General features: G+C 37.1%; 1 long non-coding RNA gene across 1 annotated transcript; it reads right to left on the minus strand.

The window, feature by feature from the left end:
- Nucleotides 1-17,878: 17,878 nt before the first annotated feature.
- LOC127125955 (uncharacterized) lies at nt 17,879-19,608 on the minus strand. The gene is made up of 2 exons (XR_007804844.1): nt 19,336-19,608; nt 17,879-19,214 (listed from the first exon to the last, which is right to left on the minus strand). It is a non-coding gene; the product is annotated as an uncharacterized LOC127125955 (long non-coding RNA).
- Nucleotides 19,609-23,494: the final 3,886 nt, after the last annotated feature.

Consider the following 23,494-nt stretch of genomic DNA (forward strand, 5'->3'; position numbering starts at 1 on the left):
TGCCTAAAATCACTTAAGCGTGTGGTACCTTACCATATTTCGTATTCCACTTAAGTGCACCGTACCTTACGGTGTTCCTTAGTTACTCTATTTCTCATCAATCTGTCCTTTGTGTGTGACCCTGTAGGTTTTCGCGACGTTGGCAATTATATTAAATCACGCATTTAACATAATAAACAGTGAGCGGTATCTAGCAACACATCACTACTACCCAAGACACGAAAATGTCATGTGATCTGACAAAACCTCCTGTGATAATAATTCTGTGTATAATTACCCCTTTGCCCTTATGTCTATATTGAACACAAGGTATATACCGTGTCATCCTTGTCCAGTTCAATATTGGGCCCATAGACATTTATCCTGTTACGCAGGATGGGTAAATTCCATCTAGGTCACTCATGTCCCTCAGCATGCTTCGTGGAGTACCCATCAACTGTCTTTATGGTTATCTAGTTATGGACAACGTTGGATCAGCAATAAAGCACTCGACTCTACATCTAGGGTTCACAGTGGTTTCAGGTCGAAGAGTGGTATACACCATTATCACTATGAGAATAACTTATGACACTTTGCATAAATTTCTATATAGTATTCTCATAGCGGGTCAATCCGGTATAAATATTACTCTTAACATTCATACCTATGTTTAAGACTTGATAACTCTTTATCCATGATCCATGAGATGTGATCATCAGTCTACAAACATAATAGTCTTAATGCTTTAATGTTATCCCACTTCACAATAAATCTCGACTACGGATACTTTAAGAATAGCGTCCTTATATTTAATGTGATCTCATGATTAAGTCATACTTGATACATTAAACGGACTAGCTATTCTAGGGATTTTATTAATCAAACATAATAAAGAAAAAGCCTTTTAATTATTAATAAGTAATTCGATACAAGTACCAAAAGTATTGGCCTCTAGGGCTTACACCAACACATATCCCGCTAGATTGAGTACCTCACCCTGGGGCAATCTAGGCAAAAATTAGGGATTTTTGGCAAGTAACTGCATCCTGACAAGACTTTGTTCTGCAACTGCCTTCTTTCAAGGATTCCTGCTCAATCGTCATCAACTGAAGCTTCAAATACAGTGGATTCAGAGTTGGTGGAGAAATGGTCATTATGTTCAATGTAGCCCTTTTTCCATGTATATCACCAATTTCAAATTTGTAAAGATCCATGGAGTCTCGCCATTTACGGACTACCATTCTATTAAATAAATTCGAGCCTTTATCCAATTCTTTGCACTCTTATTTGTTTTTGTTTAACAAATGTTCGCATGTTTTAATTAATGAATACCATTGTTTTAAACAAATAAAGTTTTTATAAACTATTTTTAACAAAATGAACATTCACAAGGACTAAAAGGACAAGTGGAATGTCCTCAGTTCTTTTCCAAGGGTAGTATGATTTCCAAAGGGTAAGATATTTGTTCATGTTCTAGCATTTTTATATCCTTTTCATCAGCTTTCAGTTGTCTCCCCGTCGAGCGCAGAAAGATTGTTACATCATCAGCTTCCTAGAGAGTCTGGTATGAGAATTTCTCTTTGCTGACAGTGACAGGATCTATCTTATTGGATTGCTTTCTCCTAGTAGAATTTGTGGATTTTCATCCAACGCAGTTCCCGGATGGTTTGTTTGTGCATATATGCTTGTTTCCCCTGCGGGGTCTTATTAATCCATGATTGGCACTGGCATTTGTGTTTTATCAATTATATGGTTGTCATCCCTTGTGTGCATTGATCTAAAATCCCTTATAGATTGATAAAAGTTGATATGCTATACTACTCACGAGGAAGTTCGTCTTTCCCCAGCATGAGTAAAAGTTCTCAGCGGAGTAAACATATATTCCCTGCAGAGCTATCTTTCAGACAGTTGTCACCTCAGTAGGAAGTGGCCTTGGGCAATCAATGAAGGGCTTGTTTCCCTTTTCATCCTCGACATGTCACATGTTGACAAAGGATTCATTTCCGATTCCCTCAGCCAAGGCAGTTCCTTTGAGAATACTTGCAGTTTATCCCCAGTAGGATTGCCTGATCCGAGTTTGATAATTTGTATCCCCTCTAAGTCTGAAGATTTCTTCTAGAGATGAGAGATGATGTAGAAGATGTGTTTGCTTCCTTCCCCCCAGAGGAGCAAATTGTTCTTTCTCCCCTTAGTAGAGTTTCCTCTCCAGCGTTTAGAAGGGAGTGTTTTGATTGATGTGTATATGGTTGGTGTTTGTTCCCCACGGAATTTCACATCATTTCTTGATAAGTTCCCTATTAGAGTTTCTTCTACGACGGATCTTATTGATATTCGGCCACTTGTTCTCGAGAATTGATGGAAAGTCCCAGACAGAATCTTCTGCATCTTCTTTATGCCAGCATTGTTGGCCCTTGGAAGACTCCTCTTGGGTAGAATTTTGTTTCTTGTAGTTGGAAGTTGTGACTTTTCCTGTCCCCAGCTATGATCGATATCTGCCCGTGTTTGATCATCCCCACCAGAGCTGAGTTCTCCTGTAGGCTTTGGCCTTCTTGTTGAGATGTTATGTCGAACGTCCGTTCGTGATTCTTGGACCTGTTTGTGTTAGATATATCTGTCTGTCAGCATTAGTCATACACAAATCATGCATATACGCACATAGTCATAGCATTCAGATATTCATGTTGCATTCTTTTCCATATATCTTTGATTGTTATCTCTTGCTATTGGTGAAACTTTCTTCCCCATGCAGATGTTTGTGTTTGATCTCTCCATATAGAGTCAGCCTCATAGGCAGAAAGTGTCTACCTTTCCTTCTTTCTTCCCCACTGAGTTATGTCCTCGTGAATGATTATTGTTTCAGTTTCCTCTCCAGTTATGTACCGGGATGGAATTACTCCCCTGAGATATATCCTCATTGGGTTGAGTCTTGTTTGATTGTGTCTTTCTATTTTGTTCCTGGATTGACTCTCCTTTCTTGTTATCCCCTGCAATTCCCTGTGGTTTAGTTGTTCAATTGCTCAGTAACCAGCAGGTGTGCATCTTTCCCCAGCGATCTCTGTGGCCTTCCACCCAGTAACCGGTAGTTGTAAGTCCTATTTCTGTGGTTTTCTACCCAGTAACCGGTAGATGTAATCCCCTCTTTGTTGGTTATCTTTACCCAATAACTAGTATTGATACTCCTTCATTTTCGAGTATTTCACCCAGTAACCGGTGATATATCTCTTGGATAATTGCTTTTGTTAGGAAATTTATCCCTTGCGAGTCGTATTTCATTTACCCTTGTTTGGTAATGATTGTTTATCCTTCTGATTGGTCATCATTTTATACCCAGTAACCGGTATCCCGATGTCCTTTCTTTTTCGATCGATTTATCCTTCATTAATCCAGTAATCGATTGTGGATAATCTTCCATGTGATTATGTTATCTACGTTATGACGGTAATAGATAATATATCTCATGCGCTCTTCAGTCGAAGTCTTTTTCTTCCCCAGTCGAGTAAGATTCGTATTTCCTTGTGGAATCGAATGCCCATCCTGTAAGTCGAGTCTGCTTTTTCAGCCCTCCTTTCGGATGATGAGTGTCTTGGATATGTTCCCAATTCACGCCTGGTTGGTCACATATTATATGCCCAGTAACCAGTATCCCTGGTGTTCCTTCCTTCTGCTCCCTATTATGACTTTTTGTCCCCTATGGAGTCGGATTTCTCCTAGAGCGTGTTGTTCTCTCACCCAGTAATCTGTGTTTTGATAACATGTCTCGCTTTGAGTTTATTACCCAATAACCGGTAATATCTCATTTTTTTCTTTCTCAGTTGAGTCCTTTATGGACATCCCCGACTGAGTCCGTATTTTTTCCAAAGTATCCGTTGCGGATAGTTTTGCTGTATTGGTATATTCCCCAATACATGTCTCTTTGTGTCAACTCTAGTCTTTCTATCGATTTATTTTCGTGGAATCCCTTCGTGTCTCCCAACAAGTTTTCAAGTCGTGACCTGCTCACGCATTTTTTCATTATTTACCCCAGAGTCTTTGTCTCCCTAGTGAGTGTGTTACTCCTATGGATTTTTCAGTTTCTCCTGATTTCTTTTCCTTCGTGGCAATTATTCACCATGAAGATTTTATTTTTGCATACATACATTTACATCATGAGGTCTCTTAGGGACCAAAATTCGTCTCTTTGTTATTATTTAAGCTCATTCTGCCTCGTCGAGACGAAGATTTTAACCATCATATCTCCAGCTAGAATGAACTTAAGTAGGGGCATCTGTAAGACCCTAATTTTGACCCTAAGATCCCTCATGGCAACATATCATGGCACTAGTGCATTGCCTCAAGGATCATAGCATGTTTGGCTCCTTAACCCTAGGGTTGGGACTTGTGTGAGTGGTTTGAGACCACCAAGCATGCTTGTATTGTATATTATTTCTTTTCTTATTTTGTTTACTAACCAAAAGCATAAAAATATGTCACTAACTCTTTTTGTTTTGAAGCTCAAGTGATCATGTGCTCCAATGCTCCTAGGAGGCTCCTAAGCTCAATGCAACGGCTAGATGAAGATGAGAAAAAGAATGACAATGGTCCATAAAGCTCTCAATCATCATATATGTCTCCCAAGTATCTCAATTTTCCAATTTGATTAAGATAACCCAAAGGGCTTGAGGATTATTTCCCAAGGAAACCCTAATTCAACTGTGCCTTGACTGTGCCTTGCTCATGAACCAACCTCAATCTATGATCAAATTTAATCAAGTTAAGTTCTTTAATTAATTATTTTATGAATATATGATCTTATTTGAGGATCCTCAATCATTTATTCATCAAGATTGGAAGTTTGGCCTTGAAAAGTTGACCAGTCAAGTCATCTGACTAAACTGAGGTCCATTGAGATGTAACTTTTGATGTGTTTGTCAAATGAAGATGACCCTAAGAGAAAATATGTTCTTAGTAACCATATGAACAACTTTCATGTTCATCAAAAATCCATTTGAAACTTGTAAGGTCATCATTCATTTCAAAACATTATGGGTCATTTTGACTGAAACCCTAATTTTGGGTCAACTTCCCAAGGACATAACTTCCTTAATTTTTATGATTTTGAGGTGATACCAAGTGAATTGGAAAGCTTAATATGTATAATTAAAATTTTATGTTGTACAAAATTTCATAATCCTAAAAGAAATACATGTGATAATACAAAACATTATAGGTCACCTTGGACCTAATTCATTGAATTTGAAAAATACCCAACTTCAAATGCCCATAAATTTGTCATAGAAAATCCAAATTATGCAACATTTGAGTCTAAATTAATCATATTGAAAATATCTACAACTTTGATGTTGGAGGTTTTTCCATTTGAAGCTTGCATCATGGAAGCAGAGGGGCTTGAATAGGCTTGCTTTTGGTGAAATTTTCCAAAGGTGACTTAAACATGTTTTGTACCTAGACTTTCACAGCCAGTTTTCATTAATTTCCAAATTCCAAATGAATTTGTGTCCAACATAACTTTTGTTCCTTATTTCAAGGTCTTTCCAACCATTACTCACATTACTTTTTTGGACTTTCCATGTGGGAGTTTCGAAGAGCTCTTTTTTTTGTCCATTTTAACATTTCATGGTGAAACTCAATGTGCAAGCTGATTACATCACATGTACACGTCCAATTCCATTTCAAATGAGTTCAGCTTGGTTTTGCACCCATCATTGGGCCTCACATGCGCCTGTACAGGCCCATGCACCAAAGTTCAAATTGTCATGCACACGAGGGAATCATGAACTCAACCACATTTCAACTATAGATAAGGCTTCATTCTCATTCATTTAACAACCCTTTGGAGACCTGAAATACTGCAGCACTGAAATCCCAACCATTACTAAAGGAATTTTCTAGATTTTTCTCTCATTTTCAAGCTTGAAATTCAACATCATTAGTTGATTTTCAAAGCTTAATTCCTTAGCCTCTCATCTCCATTACATCTCCAGAGCAAAAAGGAATCAAGATCTTGAAGAATTCGTGGCCTTAAGAGCTCTAATTCAGAGGTAGAACTTCAAACTTTTTGGATCTAGATCTTGCATTTCAATGTAGTTTTCTCTTGTTTGTGTGTTTTTCTGAAGTCCTCACACTTGAGGCAAGCCAATGGTGGTTTTAATTTTCCATTTCGTGCACTTTCAGTTTGAACACCATGATCTTCCACTTCACATTTCTCTCAAAATAGGAAAAGTGAGGAAGATCCATGGATACAATGGTGATGTACATCACCTGAGCTTCAATTTGATGTCCTTGTTTTTCATTTTTGTTAAAAACTTTTTCTCTGGAAGTGGTGGCCGGAATCTGGTAGCTCACCGGAGAAGATGATGGTTTCCACCACCATCACCACGTGTGCATCTTCCTAACCATTGGATTGCTATGCCACGTTATAATCCTGATCGTTCCTTATGTTTACTTGTTTTAATTCATTATGCCGCACATTTGACTCAAGTGCACCATGCGCCCTTGCATATGATCCATTCATCCACGCCACGTCATTTAATGAAGCTGGTCATGTGGCGCTGGATTTTTCCTTTATTTCTATTTTCATTTTAATTTCAGTCAATTCCTTTTATTTTCAAAAATTCATAAAAAATTTATTTGAAGTCACAAAAATATGAGACCAATTCCAAAATTTGGTTTTTGTACCGAGATAACCCACTTTTTCGAAAAAATTCCCAAAATACCCCAGTTTTCAGCAAAATTCCTAATCTACCCCACTTTTAGGAGGAGGCGCCAATTGAATTGGCGAATCCTGTTAAAAATTTCAAGGAGGCGCCAATTGGATTGGCTAGGGAACCTGCCCTAGCCAATCCAATTGGCACCTATGTGTAATTTTTAAGAGGAGGCGCCAATTCAATTGGCGAATCCCTTAAAAACGCCTCAAATGGAAAAAACTCCAACATGAAAGTTGTAGATATTTTCAAGACAATGAAATTAGACATAAAGTTTGCATCATTTTGAGTTTTTATGAGAAAGCTATGGGCAGTTGAAGTTGGACTTCTGAGTTTTTCAACTGTTATTTGACCTATAATGTCTTGCATTATCGCATGTGTTTATTTTAGGAATATGAAAATTTGTCCAACATAACATTTGAATTAGACATCTCAAATTTTCCAATGCACTTGGTCCCACCTCAAAATAATTAAAAATGAGTGAGTTAGGTCCATGCGAACTTGACCCAAAATTAGGGTTTCTGTCAAAATGACCTATAATGTTTTGAAATGAATGATGAGCTTCCAAGTTTCAAATGGATTTTTGATGAACATGAAAGTTGTTCATATGGCGACTGTTGTTAAAACTTGAATGGAGGCGCCAACTCAATTGGCGACTCCCTCATAAAATGCTTTTTTTGTCTTATAAATAGATGCGTTGTGTGACCAATTGTTCCACAACTCATATAATCATTTGGCTATCATGTTTGGTGTTCGTCGCCGATACGGTAAGGTGATTTATGCGAGAGACAAACCTCAATTGCTGATGCTGCTTTGGAACATCACCACGTTAGATCAACTGAAGAGGGAGTTGGTTCGATGGTTAAACGGGAAAATACCAGAAGGGGAAAAAATCAGAAGTATTGAGAGACTTGACAATATCTTTGGTTGGGTGCGAATGAAGACTGATAAGGATGCTAGGGAAATGATGTTCGGTCGAGACGACATTAATTTGATTGTTGTAATCAGTTAGAATTATTTATGTTTTCAGATGTTTTGTACTGATGTTGGTTATGAAACTCGTTGTAACAAGAACTTAATGATATATAATGATTGATTGTTACAGAAATACAATGTTAAAAAAAGCTTAAGATCTAGATACAATGTTACAAAAAGCTTAAGATCTAGATGATGCTCCTTGATTGGGACAGTTGTTTTTGTTGTGTCCTGGTTGACGACAGATACTACATAATCTTATCATTTTATCTGTGGAATCCATCTCTGTTCTGATACGTGTGCTGTTTGGCCTTCCTTTCTTCTTTCTACGCATCTCTTCATTGTGCCAAAAAATATCTCCTTCATATGGAGGCCAGTAATCCTCCATTGGTAGTACTGAAAAGCTTTGACTATATACATTCATGATGGTGTTGGCCTTGTACACATCAGATAAATGGGTGTAAGCGTCTTGACGAGTATAAGCGCATGCTGCAATGACATGGGAGCAAGGTATGCGGAAGGCCTGAAATTTTCCACAATCGCACCAACTTCTGTGTAGTCTAACAGCGTAGGCTAAATTTCATCTACACCAATACCAAGAACATCCCCCATACCACCACCAACAAATGGACCATCAACCTCAGACCGAACATCGCTTCGCACCCACACCATCACCCTACCAAAGTCGCCTTAGCCAAAACACTAACCGCCCTTCCTCCTACCGTAGCCAAGAACCCCAAACATCACAATACCAAAACATCCCACAACCATATCTCTTCCAAACACCCCAACAACCTTTCCAACCTTTCCTAGACCCATCATTCACACCCATGTCTCCCTTCAACCGTCCCGGTCGCCCATCCATGAGTCAACCACACCCTAACTTCTCTGGCATGGGTCATGAGCTTAGCTACGCCGGTACACCATGATTGAATACTGAAGACTATGCTGAGTTGGCTGAATACCTCAACGGATCTTCTCCTGTAGGAGGTAATGACGCTCCTGGACCATCAGATGAACAAACACCAGTGCAGAATCGTCAACGTGGGTTAGGGCCAAGGGTTAGGGTAGCTAGGGGATGTGGGACCGGAGGTCGGTTAGGTGATCCCGGTCATCACCATTAGGGAATTTTCTGAAAACTGGGGTATTTTGGGAATTTTTTCGAAAAAGTGGGTTATCTTGGTAAAAAAACCCCAAAATTTTTCTTGAAAAATGTAGTTTCATATTTTGATTTTTAAATATTTTTGTGACTTCATTTAATATTTTTTGTGAATTATTTGGTTTTTAATAGTTTTAATTCATTTTAAATTACTTTCTGATATTTGAAAAATCCAAAAATATTTTCCTAACACCTATGGATCATGATAAGTCAATGAAAAATAGTCTCATCAATTTCTTATTTGATTTGAGATTTATTTAAGATTTTAGTTCATATTGTGTTATTTTTTAGTGTTTTTAATTGTTTTTTAAATACTTTCTGATTTCCAAAATTGTTGAGAAAATTAGTCAAAGTTTATTTGACCATGTTAGACCTATGAGAATTTAATTTGACTTGTTGAAGTTGATTTAAATTAAATTTGAGGTTTGACCTTATTTGATTATTTTTATTTGCATTTTATTTTAATTCAAAAAATACCAAAAAATTATGGTCGACTTGTTGACTTGTAATCTTCATTTCTTTTCTGTTTGGCATTGATTGATGTTGACTTGGTTCACATTTGGTCAATTGGATTTGATGCTTGTATTCTCTTTCCCTCCCTTTGATCTTCATCCCATTCTTTTCATCATTTGGCCAATGAGTTAATGTCTTATGGTTGGTCTTGACAAATGAGAGGTTTAATCTCCTTTGGTCCAAACCAAACTCAACTTGATCCATGATCAAGTGAGTTGTTTTGTGTCCAAGATAGGTTGCTTCTTGGTCAAGCAAATAACCTAAAGTCCATACAAGGCCCTTCCCCTTTTGTTTTGGCATGGCAAGTTTATGGAGCTTGGCTTACTAGTCATGATCTCTAACTTGTGTTATTTGCCTATATTTTTATTGACCCGCCTCAGATAGGTGTGACTACTACATTAGTCCACTTACGGTTGCTTAACATAGCGCTACATTGTCTTATGACAAACTAACATAACTATACTAATTACTAACTTTAATTTGAGCATTTAATTCCTTGCCCTTTACTTTTAATGCCATTTTATTTTTTGCTCATTTATTCATATTGCTTTTCATTTTGCTCACTTGAGCACATATTTTATGATTATGTCATTTTTCTTTTGCTCATTTGAGCCCATTATTATATATAAATATATTGTTATCTTGTGTTTGCTTTATCTTTGTTTTTGTGTGAACCAAATGTAAAAGGAGAAAGGACTTAGAATTAGGACTTACCTATGCTTAAAGGAGTTCAAGAGCAACTAGGCCTCATGCCTTTAGAATGCTAAAATTATTGAAGAGCAATTAGGCCTCATGCCTTTAGAATGCTAAATTTTTTGAAGAGAAACTAGGCCTCATGCCTTTAGAATGCTAAATTTCAAAGTTGATCTTAAAGGACTTCTCATCCAAACCTATTCTTTGTCCATTCCCCTTATTGTTTTGTGAACTTGTTGATGTTTGCTCTTGTGTGATAGGGATTCCATCTTGAGATTGTGAAAAGAGGACCATTGTCATGAGTAGCCAAGTTAAGAGAGACAAGCCAAATGGAGATCCTAGGAGCTTGAATCTAAATTGTGTGATTGCTTGATTGTATGCTAATTCCAAAGGAAAGGAGCATCTTGAATCATCTCTATGATTTCAAGAAAATGAACTCCAAGGGTTTATCTTTTTTCCTCTTATCTTTGTATGCTTTAGGACTAGCCTTTCTCTTCTTCTCCTCACTCTAACCAAGCCAAAATCATTTTCAAAACTTTGACTTTGTTTCAAATTAGAAACCTAGGCCTTAAGCCTTTGACTTTTCAAATTCTTTTCATAAATACTCATTGTGAATAAATCCTAATTCAACTTTGACTTCATTTTTGTAAATAAATTAACTTGTAAATATAACTCACTTCAAATTGTTTTTGTGGTTCCAATGGCCACCTTTGTTAAAACCTTTTCAAAAACATTAGTCATAGGTTTGAGTTATCATAGTGGTTGATGTAAATCTCACCTCATCCTTAGTGATTGGATTATAAGTCTGCCATGCTTATTATAGGGTTAACCCCTCACTAGCATGTTGAAGCCTTCCTGACATGGTGGATTGTTGGTTTAGGTTGAGTTTTCTCCCTTTCATAATAAAAGACCTTAAGGCTTTTGATCAAATCAATTCACCAATCTTTGAGATTTTTACCCCGAACTACGAGGTTTTGATCCTCCTTTGTGATGGTACGTAAGCAATGGGTTCATCCATTCAAATAACAAAATTTGTAAATATAATCTATTCTCTTCTCATCCCTCCAATCTTTGTGCATAAATCTTTTCACAAATACCAACCTATAACACATATTTGCAAAAAGGGTTGCCTTAGGATACTAAGGATGTTTTGGATGCGTAAAACCTTCCCATTTCATAACCAACCCCCTTACCCAGATCTCTATATCTCTGACATTTTTATTAGTTTTTGATTTGAAAAACTTCTTACCTTGGCTTTTGTTCGCTTTTTAGCCTTTTCTTTGGACAAATAAAAGTGCGGTGGCGACTCGAATTATATGTTTACTTTTGGTTTAGTTAATAAACCTAAAGGTAACGAAAACCCCGCTACAGCTACGCCATGCTTTCCCAGCGTCCAATGCTGCCCACCAGATATCCTGATTCAAGCTGCATGGAGGCATTAGGCATTGAGCCTAGTGTCAGGCATTTGTGCAATCAGTTACAATGGGATGAATATACTGATACGATGCATGTGACTTATAGGAACCTCACTTTGGAGTTCTTGAGCTCGCTGAACTACGAACCCTATGTTGGTCACGCTAGTGATGATGGCTACATTAATTTCAGGTTGTTTGTGACAGAATACACCTTCAACCACAAGCGTTTCGGTGACTTACTTGGATTTCAGACTGCTTATGATGCCTCATCTGAGCTCCCCATGAGTTATTTCCTGAGTAGAGACGTTGAGAAGTTTTTGAGTGACATTACATGTGGAGGTAGCCCTGACCCTTCCACCCAAATCTCTAACAAGATCTATAATCCTGCTTTAAGATACTTTCAAATGATTATTGCCCACACCTTCCTGGGGAAGAGTGACCCTGATACGCATGTAAGTGCTAAAGAGATTTTCATCATGTACTGTACCACTCAGTCACGCCCAATAGATTGTGGAGCTTTTCTGATCGAGAGTGTCTATCTTAATGCTCGCTCTGTTGTGAGCCCTATACACGTTGGAAGCACGGTGACTCATATAGCCTCCGCCCTAGGACTTGATAGAAGACTATTTCACCTGACGTCTTACTGCAGCTATACTTTGATGAATATTGACTTCTGTCTGGACCACGGCCTCATGAGGAGATCTTCCTTCCAACCAGATCAATACAGGCTCTTGATCGAGGGTGAGACTATTCACTACTTTACTTTACCGGACCCTCAGGTAACTTGTGTTATTGATCAGGCCAACTGGGCTTATGCCATAGAAGTGCAAGGCGAGACAGTAGATGAGCAGAGAATCGCACCTACCAGAATAAAAGTGCTCCCCAATAATCCAAATCTTCAGAGTCCAAGCATGCATTCTGAACTGGTTAAGCTCCGTATGGAGATAGCCGAGCTTCACCAGGAGGTCGCTGACGTTGCTTTGCAGGTTGAAGTATCAGATGCCACACATGCCACTGAAGCTGATATACTGAATAATGAGATCGCCGACCTTCGACACCAGATCGCAGAGCTTCGAGGATACGAAGTCGAGGAGACTCCACTATTCCCTGAGCATTGATGTTATCACCGACCGAGAGATGCCGTTTGATTTACCTATTTCCCATTGTTTATTATTTATGCTTGTTTTTATTGTTCCTTTCGACTTTATGCTTGCTTTTTCTAGGATCTCTCGACCCGTGACTTACTACTAACTCTTCACACACACACACACACACACACACACACACACACACACACACACACACACACACACACACACACACACACACACACACACACACACACACACACACACACACATATATATATATATATATATATATATATATATATATGTATATGCATTGTTATTATTATGTTTTTATGTCCATTTTATTTTATTTTATTTTATCTCACTTTACTATTTTATTTTATTTTGTCAAGCTTAATCAAAAAATAGCATACCATAGAAACCTATGAGCACCCCCCTTCTTGCAAAAATGAAGAGAAAAAGTTGTGACCCAAGAAGCAATGAACAAATCCGGCCCAACCAATTTTGAAGCCATGGTGGGCGCTATAAGCCTCATGGCGGGCGCCATGAGGTCTGAACATTTAACGAGACAAAATCCCCAATTTCACCATTTTCACCTTCTTCAACCTCTCAAAACCCATTTTCTCCTCCTCCCAACTCCACCAAAGTCAACGAAAAATCCCAACTTCCTCATTTTAACTCCAAGCCATTACCATTTCCAAACTTCACTCATCCATTTCTCCACCAAAAACCCACTAAAACTCCATTTTTCACTTCCTTTCCATAAACACCCATTTTTCTCTTCCCTCACCATCAATGGACGGAATGGAGTTCAACGATATCATTCTTCGCGGAGGAAAACCCGGAGAGCGACAAAACAAAATTTTACAAAAATTGCACTCACAGGAAATTCTCGCTACCAAGTATGTAGACGAAGATTGTTTGTATACTTTAGGGACATACCATAGTGTCTTCCATATGCTTGATACTTTAGGATTACATGATATTTTTGCTAATAAAGCACCCACCTATGATATGATGACTAGGGAATTTTTGAGTTTCCTAATTTACATTGTTTACCCTGGCACTGCTAGCACGATCGGTACCGTTTGTTTTGGAATGTTTAATGTGGAATACGAGTACACTACCGATGCCTTAGCACGTATGTTAGGAATGCCTTACGGAGAGGGTACCATCTGTGAGACACCCTTAGATGCTGAATGGACACTCGAAGCATTTACTTTTAATTACTTCTATTGCTAGAGCGTTAAACTTCAACGTTGAGTTAGCCACCTTAGAACCACTCCCTCACCGCACCATTAACTTAAATTTTTTTAAGGATATGAAATTATACAAGGTGCGGCGAGCAGGTGGTTATCACCTCATGATCCATGGTGTAGCTATATGCAGTGTTGTTTTACCTTGCTCTCAGCATACATATGTGCGACATGCAAGGAACTAGACGTATGATCTCAATGTTCCACCTTTTACCGGTCATTTGCCACCTAATGTTCCTATGGATGATGAGCAAGGGACCGATGATGAGTATGACCGGCGCGACCAGTCACCTGCTCATGATATTCCTACTGCATCACTTGCACACACTGCACCTTCTTCTTCTGACCATTTTGCAGGTACCACTCCTGGTTTTTACATCATTGAGGAGATGTGGCGCGAGCACCTGGCTCGAGAGGAAAGGCGTGACACCCTTCTGAATACCATAAACCAACAATTGACAGATAATATGAGTTTTATGGTAGCTTCCCATCAGCGTAGTGAGCAAGCACATCGAACTATCACTGAGTCCTTACTTGCGATCACTAATGAGCAGCATCGCCAGCGACAGGCTACTTAGCGTCACTTTGCACTTATTGAGCCCAACCGATGGTCTTTCTTAGGTCGCTCTAGGCAGTTGCAGGAAGGACTTAGTACTCATAGCAGGCATCGTCGACCCAGGTATCCTGACCAAGACGGTGACGGTGACGGTACTGGTGATCACCCATAGTTCTCTCTCTCTCTCTTCCAGGTTACTCCTACCATATCTCATATCGAAACATTGAGGACAATGTTCGTTTTAAGTGTGGGAGGAGATTTTTATCGCTTTCCTTTATTTTTAGTATGTTTTGTGCGTTTTAGTTGTTTGCCTTTTCTTTTCAATAAAATAACATGTGTTTGATGAGTCATCTATGTAGTGTATCCGTATTTCTCCCACTTCTTTAACCTTACCAAAAAAAATTTTTGAGCTAAGACAACAGTGCATCTTGAATATTCAGGCTATAAGACAGGTTTATGACGGGATGTAAAAGACTTGGGAAAACTTTTTCTAAAAATTGATATTGTCTTAACACCGTAGGCTTCATGATTATAAGAGTCGATCCCGATACCCCATATGTTGTGGCCCTAATTTTTGTTCCAAATAAGTCCTTAAGTAGTTTATCTTTGTAGTCAGCTCCGGCTTAAACATGCTCTACGTAGGGGACCGATGAAAATAAGTGAATGATCACAAAAATTCCTGCTTTGTTCTCTAATTGTATGAAAATCCGAGCTAGGTGACTCTCACACAGTCATTTAACCCAGCAAAATAAAGACATTTGCGAAACATGCAGAAGAAAAATAAAAATAAAAATATATATATAATGATATGCCTATTGTTGGTTGGTTCAGAGGTATCTGGTGCTGAACTTGGTAGGGTGAATTACGATCCAATCCCCTACAACTGCAAATTAGGTTAAATAAAGGGGTTACACTAACTTATGTACCAGAGCCCCATGCTTAAGATCATAATCACTAACCGGTCACCTTACTACGAGTATGTACGGATAACAGGCTTAATGTGATTGCACCTGAATGAAAAGGACTTGAAGAAGACGAAAAGAAGGCTTAGGTATAGTGGGGTGATGTGGATTTATTTGTATAGGAACGAAGTCTATGACCGCATTTGCGGGAAGTGTCACTACAATATCCTTAGTTCGATTCGTTAGTACCTATCGATACATTCCTTGAATGAGCTTATAAGCATTTTTGCCTTGAATTAACTCTGGTTGATATTGTTTTTCTTGCATGAGCTATAAACAGTTTTTGCTTGAGGAAAAGCAAAGGTTTAAGTGTGGAAGAATTTGATTACACTGAATCACACCGTGTTTTTGACTCGGGTTTCACATGTTTATTAGGTATTTATTATCATTTTGCTTGTGTTATGCTCTCTTTTATGTTGTTTTCAGATATTTAGCTCTTTCGGGACCCTTTTAGAAGAAACGAAGCAAAAAGACCAAAAATTAGGGGTTTTCGACAAATATTGTACACATGGCGTTATGCATGGCGGCCGCTATAAGAGAAGCCATGACTCATCAACCCTCAACCAGGAGGTAACCGCCACGATCCCATGAACTTTCCCATTTCTACACATGGCGGGCGCCATGAAGGGGTGGCGGGCGCCACCTTTTCATTTCGCGTTCCCACTAAGGAGAAGTTGAAGGGCACCATGGTCTTTGCAAGCTGTTGAAATCCTCTATAAATAGGTCGTTCTAGTTCATTTCCAAATCATCCAACTTAGTTTACAACACTAAGATTATATTATCATCTGTAAAAGCGGTAATCCGTCACATCGAGGGGTTATCGCACCTTAGTGAGATTGAGTTGGAGCACTTCGATTTTGCTGTCGTCTTTATCTTCAGAGTCGAAGGTTTATTTTCCTTGTACCAGATTTAAAGTCTCCGTTTGGAGCAGGTTCTAATTTAATCGCTTTTATTTATTTTACTTGTCATGCTTTACTTTATTTAATTTCCTGCTATGCTTTACTTTATTTAATTCCCTGCCACACTTTACTTTATTTAATTCCTGTCATTGTCTTTATTTTATTTAAATTTCTCGCCATTATCTTTATTGCTCGTTTTAATTATTTTACACGCTTTATTTGTTCTCTACGTCTTACATTCTAAAACAACTTTTCATCATGATCAATATCGTTGTGTTTGTTTGTATTACCATGTCTGGCTAAATCTTTCAAAGGATAGAATGTAAGGATCACGGTTAAAGAGATGTTTCACATATTGAATCTGTAGAAATGCTTTAAAGGATGTTTTGATTTTTAATTCAAGTTTTCTGAAACAAATTTGGTTAGTTTTAACTATTCAAGGAGTGCGAAAGCACCCTGACTTAGTTAACTAGGAATTTTTATCACTTCAAGGAAAAACGATTTTTGAAACTGTTTTCGGACGCGTTGATAGATTTAAAATCAGGAAACTCCTTGGGTAAACTTTCTAAATCAAAATCATTTTTCAACTAAGTTTACGAGTCTTATTTCTGAAAAATAAGTTTACTACTTTAGCGTTTTGCGCCCCTTTTATAAGTAACAATAAAAGGCCTTAATTTAAGGGTAAACTCGGTTTTAAATACGCGAAAGCGACAGTTCCTGTTAAATAGATTCTTTTCTACAGTAGAAAATATTTCCCCATAAGTAGTTCTATTTAGACAATCGAAACATCGTTTAACTGACGTGAAATACATTCAAACCTGTCTTTATCTGCACTGTATTTATTATTTTCTTTATTTACTGTTATTTTGCAACATCAATATCTCTTTTATACCGCCTTAGATAAACGTCGTAACGATAGTAATCGATAGATTGACGATTTGATCTCTGTGTGATCGATATTCTTTTATATTACTCTGACGCGATTCGTGCACTTGCGAATAGAGCGATCAATGAGCAATCTTCAAGTGTAACTCATTTGGATTTAGTGGTTTACAAGCTTTTGGCATCATTAAGATCCACTCATACATTACGTTGCATCTTTAGATTCACCATTGCATTATTCACTGAATAACATGGTTTTTACCCAAGTTGACTTTTTAGTCAACTCGTTAACTTTTTGGTCAACTAATTGACCAAAGTCAACAATCAAGACGGGAATACCCTAAGCCTTTTACATGACATTCTAATCCTAATTGACAATTACCATTGAATAGCTCTAGTCCATGGCATGAACTTTGATTCATAAAATCAAGTTTTAGTCCATTTGCATTAAAATGGTTTATATGGAATTAAGGCATTGAATAAGTTGTCATTAGGACATTTCATATAACTTTCATAATAAGTTGCATACATTTGGTCTAACAAAGAGATGAAAGTGATTTGAACTTTGAATCACAAATTGGAATCATAATTTAAGTTTTTCCATTACACAAATGTTTACATAACCATTTCAAATCATATATAACCCAAAACTAACATTTCAAGACATTACCATTACACAACCTTACCATTTACCAACCATTAACATGCCAAAACAGATAGCCATGACCTTTTTAATCTAATCGAAAATTACATATTACCAATAATTCAATTTCATTCAACCATTCAATTTCCAACCATGAGAAAATACCATTTTTCCATTCAAACTATACAACATTACAAACCAATTTCCATGACAACATCCAATTTCCTACATAAACCATTGATTACAACACCATTTAAACTACAAATTACATTTTCAATTAATACACAACTTGGTTCCCAAAGATAACCATTGTCGTACACCCCTTTCCAATTGCCAAGAAAACCAAGCCATAACTTTCCAAACGTGAGCAGAACTTCAAGTCTTTCAAGCAACCAACCCATAAGTCATTCCACTTAGCATCCAAGCTCATTTACATCTTGCGAGAATCCAAAAGTCAGAAGTAAATCATTCACAAATTAGCATCCAATTATTACATAAACTACTTGACTTCACAAATTAACTACTAATTAATCACTAATCGAAGACTCACCATCAATAAACAATATAAACATCTAGCATAACAATAGTGCATCAAACAAAGCCTCACTAGTGGCCCATGTCATATTGATTACCATTCATCAAATAACAACATTCCAGATAAGGCATACAATACAATGCATCGATAAATAAGGCATACAATACAATGCATCGATAAACGTTCATCGCATATTAACTGCTTCATTCATTTAACCAACAAATCAATTCTAATTAACAACCACAATTCAAAACCTTTTAACTAACCATTCTGTTTCGGTTTCACGACTAATGGCTTCTAGCTAACAATTAATAGAACCAACTAATTACTAATAATTTGGCTCATAGTAAAATCAACAAAACCAAAACAATTCTGACCAATTGAACTCCACCCTCCAATTTAACCTTAAGCTGCAGAATTTTCAAGTAACAAAAATAAGAATAGGAAAACTCCACACAACTAACAACTCAGACTTCATAACAAACTAATTTCAAATCAACCTAATTCAACTAACTTTTTGATAACTAACTTTTTCTAACTAATTTCTAACCTGAGTTTTAACAAAAAACAACGTCAACCTAACTCAGTTAACATAATTGACATCTCACGATCCATTTTACAGAAATAGAGGCAAAGTCATGACAGATGACAAAACTCAAAATCCAGTTAACAGATTTGCTAACAGAAGATCAACGTTTAACCAACTTAGCCTATCATAACTAACAGTGTGACTTCCCTCTTTTAACTTTTGATTCTATAAAAACCTCAACTCAATGCATTCATCACAGAATTTCATTTCACTCTCAATTTGTTCCATACTCATTTTTTTCTCGATCTCTCTTAAAGCTTCGAAACGTTTCACCCTCTCAACCTCTCAGAACATATCTTTCAGAACCAGTATCCACCATCACACACAAACAGAAGATTCCTTCACAACTCAGAGGAAGTTCTTCATCTGTTTTCAAGAAGGAAGAAAATTGCTTAGTACGTTCACACACAAGAGTATCATAAATCGCAGAGAACGCAAAAACGCAAAGGTGATTCGCAATCAAAAATAGAGAGGGATTCACAGTAACTGGTTTCTTTCCACCGCGTTGAATCCGGTAAGCTTTTCTTTTCTTCTTGCTTCATTGCGATGAGTCTCAATTTCGTTTTTCTGCTGTGATTCAGCGCCATGTAAGATTCTTGTTTGGAACTTTGAACCGTTTTATGATGAGCGTGAAGTCCTTGAAGCTGGAACAAGGTTAAGGGCGCGCGACGTGGAGACGGAGCAAAGAAGAAGACGTGAAATGTTGAAACGCGAGGATTGAATTTCTGATACATTGCTGTTAAGAATATGTTGGACTCGGGTAGCCCTGGCCTTTGATAGCCTTGGCCTTTTCAAACCTTGAATCTAGTTTGGGCCTAAGGCCCAAACAAACCATCCATTGTTTTGCTTCATACACCCTGTACATGGAGGCACCTCTCCCTGCCTGCATGATGATTTTGGATTTGAGCTTTGGCATGAAAGCCGACATGCATTACTCCTTGACACCTTCTTCAGGGTCATTACCCCTTCCAGGCCCATTTTCTGATTTTTACATGTTTTTGTTTGCTAATTATTTTCTAATTAGTTAGGAATTTATTAGGTTAATTAGAACTAATTAGATTTTAGGATTAATAGTGTAGTGGTAAATTCATGACCATCAAGCTATAGATACGCTAGACGTCAACAAAACCAGAGTCGCCACACACACTTTTATTGTTTTCAAGGGAAAAAGGAAAAGTACGAACAAAACCCAAAAGTAAGAAGTTTTTAAATCAAAACTAATAAAATTCCAGAGATTACAGGTAAGGGGGTTGGTTACACAAAGGGAAAGTGTTAGCACCCAAAGTGTCCTAGGTACTCCTAGGGAGCCCTTTTTTGTGTGCATATGTGTTTTTGTACAAATGATGTTTGCAATAAATAGAATGGAGGGATGAGAAAATAATTCATTAATTATATTTTTGTGTTTAACAAGACCTTCGGACTTGTGCCTACGTACCAACATAAAATGAGGGATCAAAACCTCGTAGTTAGTGGTAACAATTTCAAAGTGAGTCGATTGCTTTTAATAAAAGTTTAAGTTTTAACAAAGGCATGGATCCTTGAACCAATACATCTTCCAATGGAAGGAAAAAAGGACAAGTTTCCACACAATACCATGAAAGAGGGGAGCTTAACAATCTCACTTACTAGAATGATATGCCTTTTTGTGTGACAAATTTAGCGCTATGTTAAGCAATCGTAATTGGACTTATGTAGAAGTCATAACTATTTGAGATCAGACAATAAAATTTTGGTATTAATGCATGTTAGAGACATAGTATGATGGACTATGATCATGAGACATACCACACACAAAAAGAATATGTAAAATGGTGGACCTAATCTCATCCATACTCATGTTGATTTTGCAATCAACTAGCCTTAGGATATTGAGATATCATTGGTCCAATGACATGAATGAATCAAGAAGGGAAATGAGATTAAGAGGGAGGGGGAATGGAATCAACACAAATTGGTCAAAGGAGGACTTTTACCAAATTAAGATCATTCATTCATTTTGGGAGATGAAATGTACATTTCATCAATCCCCTAAATCCAATGATCTTAACCTAACAAAGTCAAATCAACCTTGACCAAGGCCCAAACAACACAAGTCAAACTCAACAAGTCAATTAAAATGGCTCAACACAATTTATTTGGCATTTAATCAATTAAAATCAACTAAAATATGCATTAAATTAAATTATGGTTGGTCAATTTCCTAAAACCTCATCAAAACACCAAAGCAATGGCCATGAAATTTATCCTAGGTCAAACAAGGTCAAAGGACCTTGGAGAAAAAGTTTCATCATTTTTGGAAACTTAAAACTATTTTTAAACAAATAAAAATATTCACAAAATAAATTAAATCATGAAAAATATTAATAATGATTCAAAAAATAATTTTAATTCAGAAAATGAAAGAGGATTTTATTTAATTTTTTTGGTGAAACTCATATTTTTTGGATCAATATTAAAATTCATATGAATTAATGAAAATAACACAATTAAAATGAAATTCAAATAATCAGAAAAAATGTGGACCACTTGATCTCCCTCATTAATTGAGGTGGCAGATCAAGTGGCCACAAACGTGCGTTCCATGATGGACTTGAGTCAGCGCGTCACAAGAGTGGTAATCAAAACCAACGCTCGTGATTAAAACAATTTGAATATATCATGTGGCTTTGGACCTTGCCAACTCACCACCGGAGCAAACCTCCGATCACCTTCTCAGGCGAGCCTCGTCGGACTGGTCCATTCATAATCATCACTAAAATAAAAAAGAAGGACATGATTTCAAAGTAAAAATGGCACTAAGCACGAATCTGGCCTCAATTTATCCTAACTCCAAGTATATTGAGAGATACATGGAGTTGAAATTTGAGGTGTATGATTTGAGTTGCTTCGATTTAACCTCAAAGCAACTCAATCTTCTTGCCTATATTGGTAGGACTTCAGACAACCAAATAACCAAGAGAATTATGGAGAGTTGAGTGAGAATCGAAGAGATGAAAATTTCTAGAAAATACCTTCAATGCAGGTCAGAATTTGCTTGCTCTTACTTTGATTCTTGCTTGATCTTACTCAGGAAGCTTGCAGAAGTAGACTAGAATCAACCAAAGGCTATGGATCACTGGAGTTTTGAATCTCAAAATAGTGAGATTCAAACTCAATTTTCAAAGAAAACTCTCAGGATTATCCTCTCAAATGGAAGGGTTTGGGATCTTGGAGCAAAGCTGACGCAAAGGGATCCTTAATTCTGAGCCTAGAGGCTTCTATTTATAGCTGAATCACATGATATTTGCACCTTCAAATCGAACATCCAAATTTGGCAATGGATGATGCATGCTTGCATGGGCGTGTACATGCCTATGAAGTCATTCCTTTAGGTCCATAATCAAGTTCGAATGAGTCTAAATTCAACTTGGAATGCAAGGCAAATGTGTACAGCTGTTTGAAGTTTTGATTTTTCCAAATGATGATGCCATGTTCCAACCATGCGCAGACCATCCAAATCTTGTCCAAAATGGATGAAATTGGACTTTTTGGAAAGGTTAGATCAAGAGGAACAACTCTTATGTTGGACACTTTTCCATTTGAAACTTGTATCATGGTGAAGTTTGAGGTGGAAGTTTGGAAATTTTAACATATCAACATTTTTTCTAAGTGTCAAGCCATAAGTTCACTTATTCCACCTTGGCTAATGTTTTGTGTGAGCTTCAAGTGAGAAAAGCGTCTTTATCAAAGTTGTAGATCTTTCAAAGACCTACTAAATGGTCATAAATTTGATCTCATTTGGATTTAAAACGAATGAGTTATGCATTTTTGAAGTTGAGGAAAATCACTTGTTCAATGGTATTGGTCCAAAATGACCTATAATGTATCCTCATATCACATGCTCATAAAAGTTGAATTAGATCTTACTCTAAACATAAAAGTTGAAGTAGACACCTTGAATTACATTGTGCAACTTGGAAATAGTTCATCTCATAAAAATTGAGCAAGTTATGGCCTTGGGAAGTTGACCTCTAAGTTAGGGTTTAGACAAAATGACCTATAATCTTTCACCATAAAAAATGACTTTCCAAGAAAAACTAGCTCTATACCTCAACATGAAAGTTGTTTTTAATGTCATTTTGAGTAACTTTACTCTTGGAATCATTTTCATATGATAAACATTGTAGAAGATAGGGTCTAGGGGACCCCAGTTTTGATCAGATGAAATCTTCTGGTCAACCACCCTGAACCAACTTTCTAGCTTGCAATTCTCTTGACTTTTGGGACTCATGAGAGATAATATATGTATAAGATGATGGAATTTGAAGTATCCCTTGAAGTATTTGATCAAATGTTGAAGAAGCTTGGTGAAGAAGTTACACAAGATACCTAGATGAACTAGGGCTTCCAAGGCAAATCAATTCCAAACTCTTGATGCTTTCTTGACCAAAATAATATGCAAAGATCATAGAGACTCATATATGATGTATAAATCCATTGTAGACCAATTCTTGATTGAGCTCTTAGGCATGAGGGTCTTAAACCCTATATATGAGCTTGATGGATCAAAGGTGATCATGTGCCTTACCTACCATAGAAGTAGACAAATGCAAAGACATAGTTTTGGTATTTTGGTTAGTAAAGATAATAAAATATAAAGTATGATA

This window comes from Lathyrus oleraceus, chromosome 3 (genome assembly GCF_024323335.1).
Source record: "Lathyrus oleraceus cultivar Zhongwan6 chromosome 3, CAAS_Psat_ZW6_1.0, whole genome shotgun sequence".
Taxonomy (NCBI): domain Eukaryota; kingdom Viridiplantae; phylum Streptophyta; class Magnoliopsida; order Fabales; family Fabaceae; genus Lathyrus; species Lathyrus oleraceus.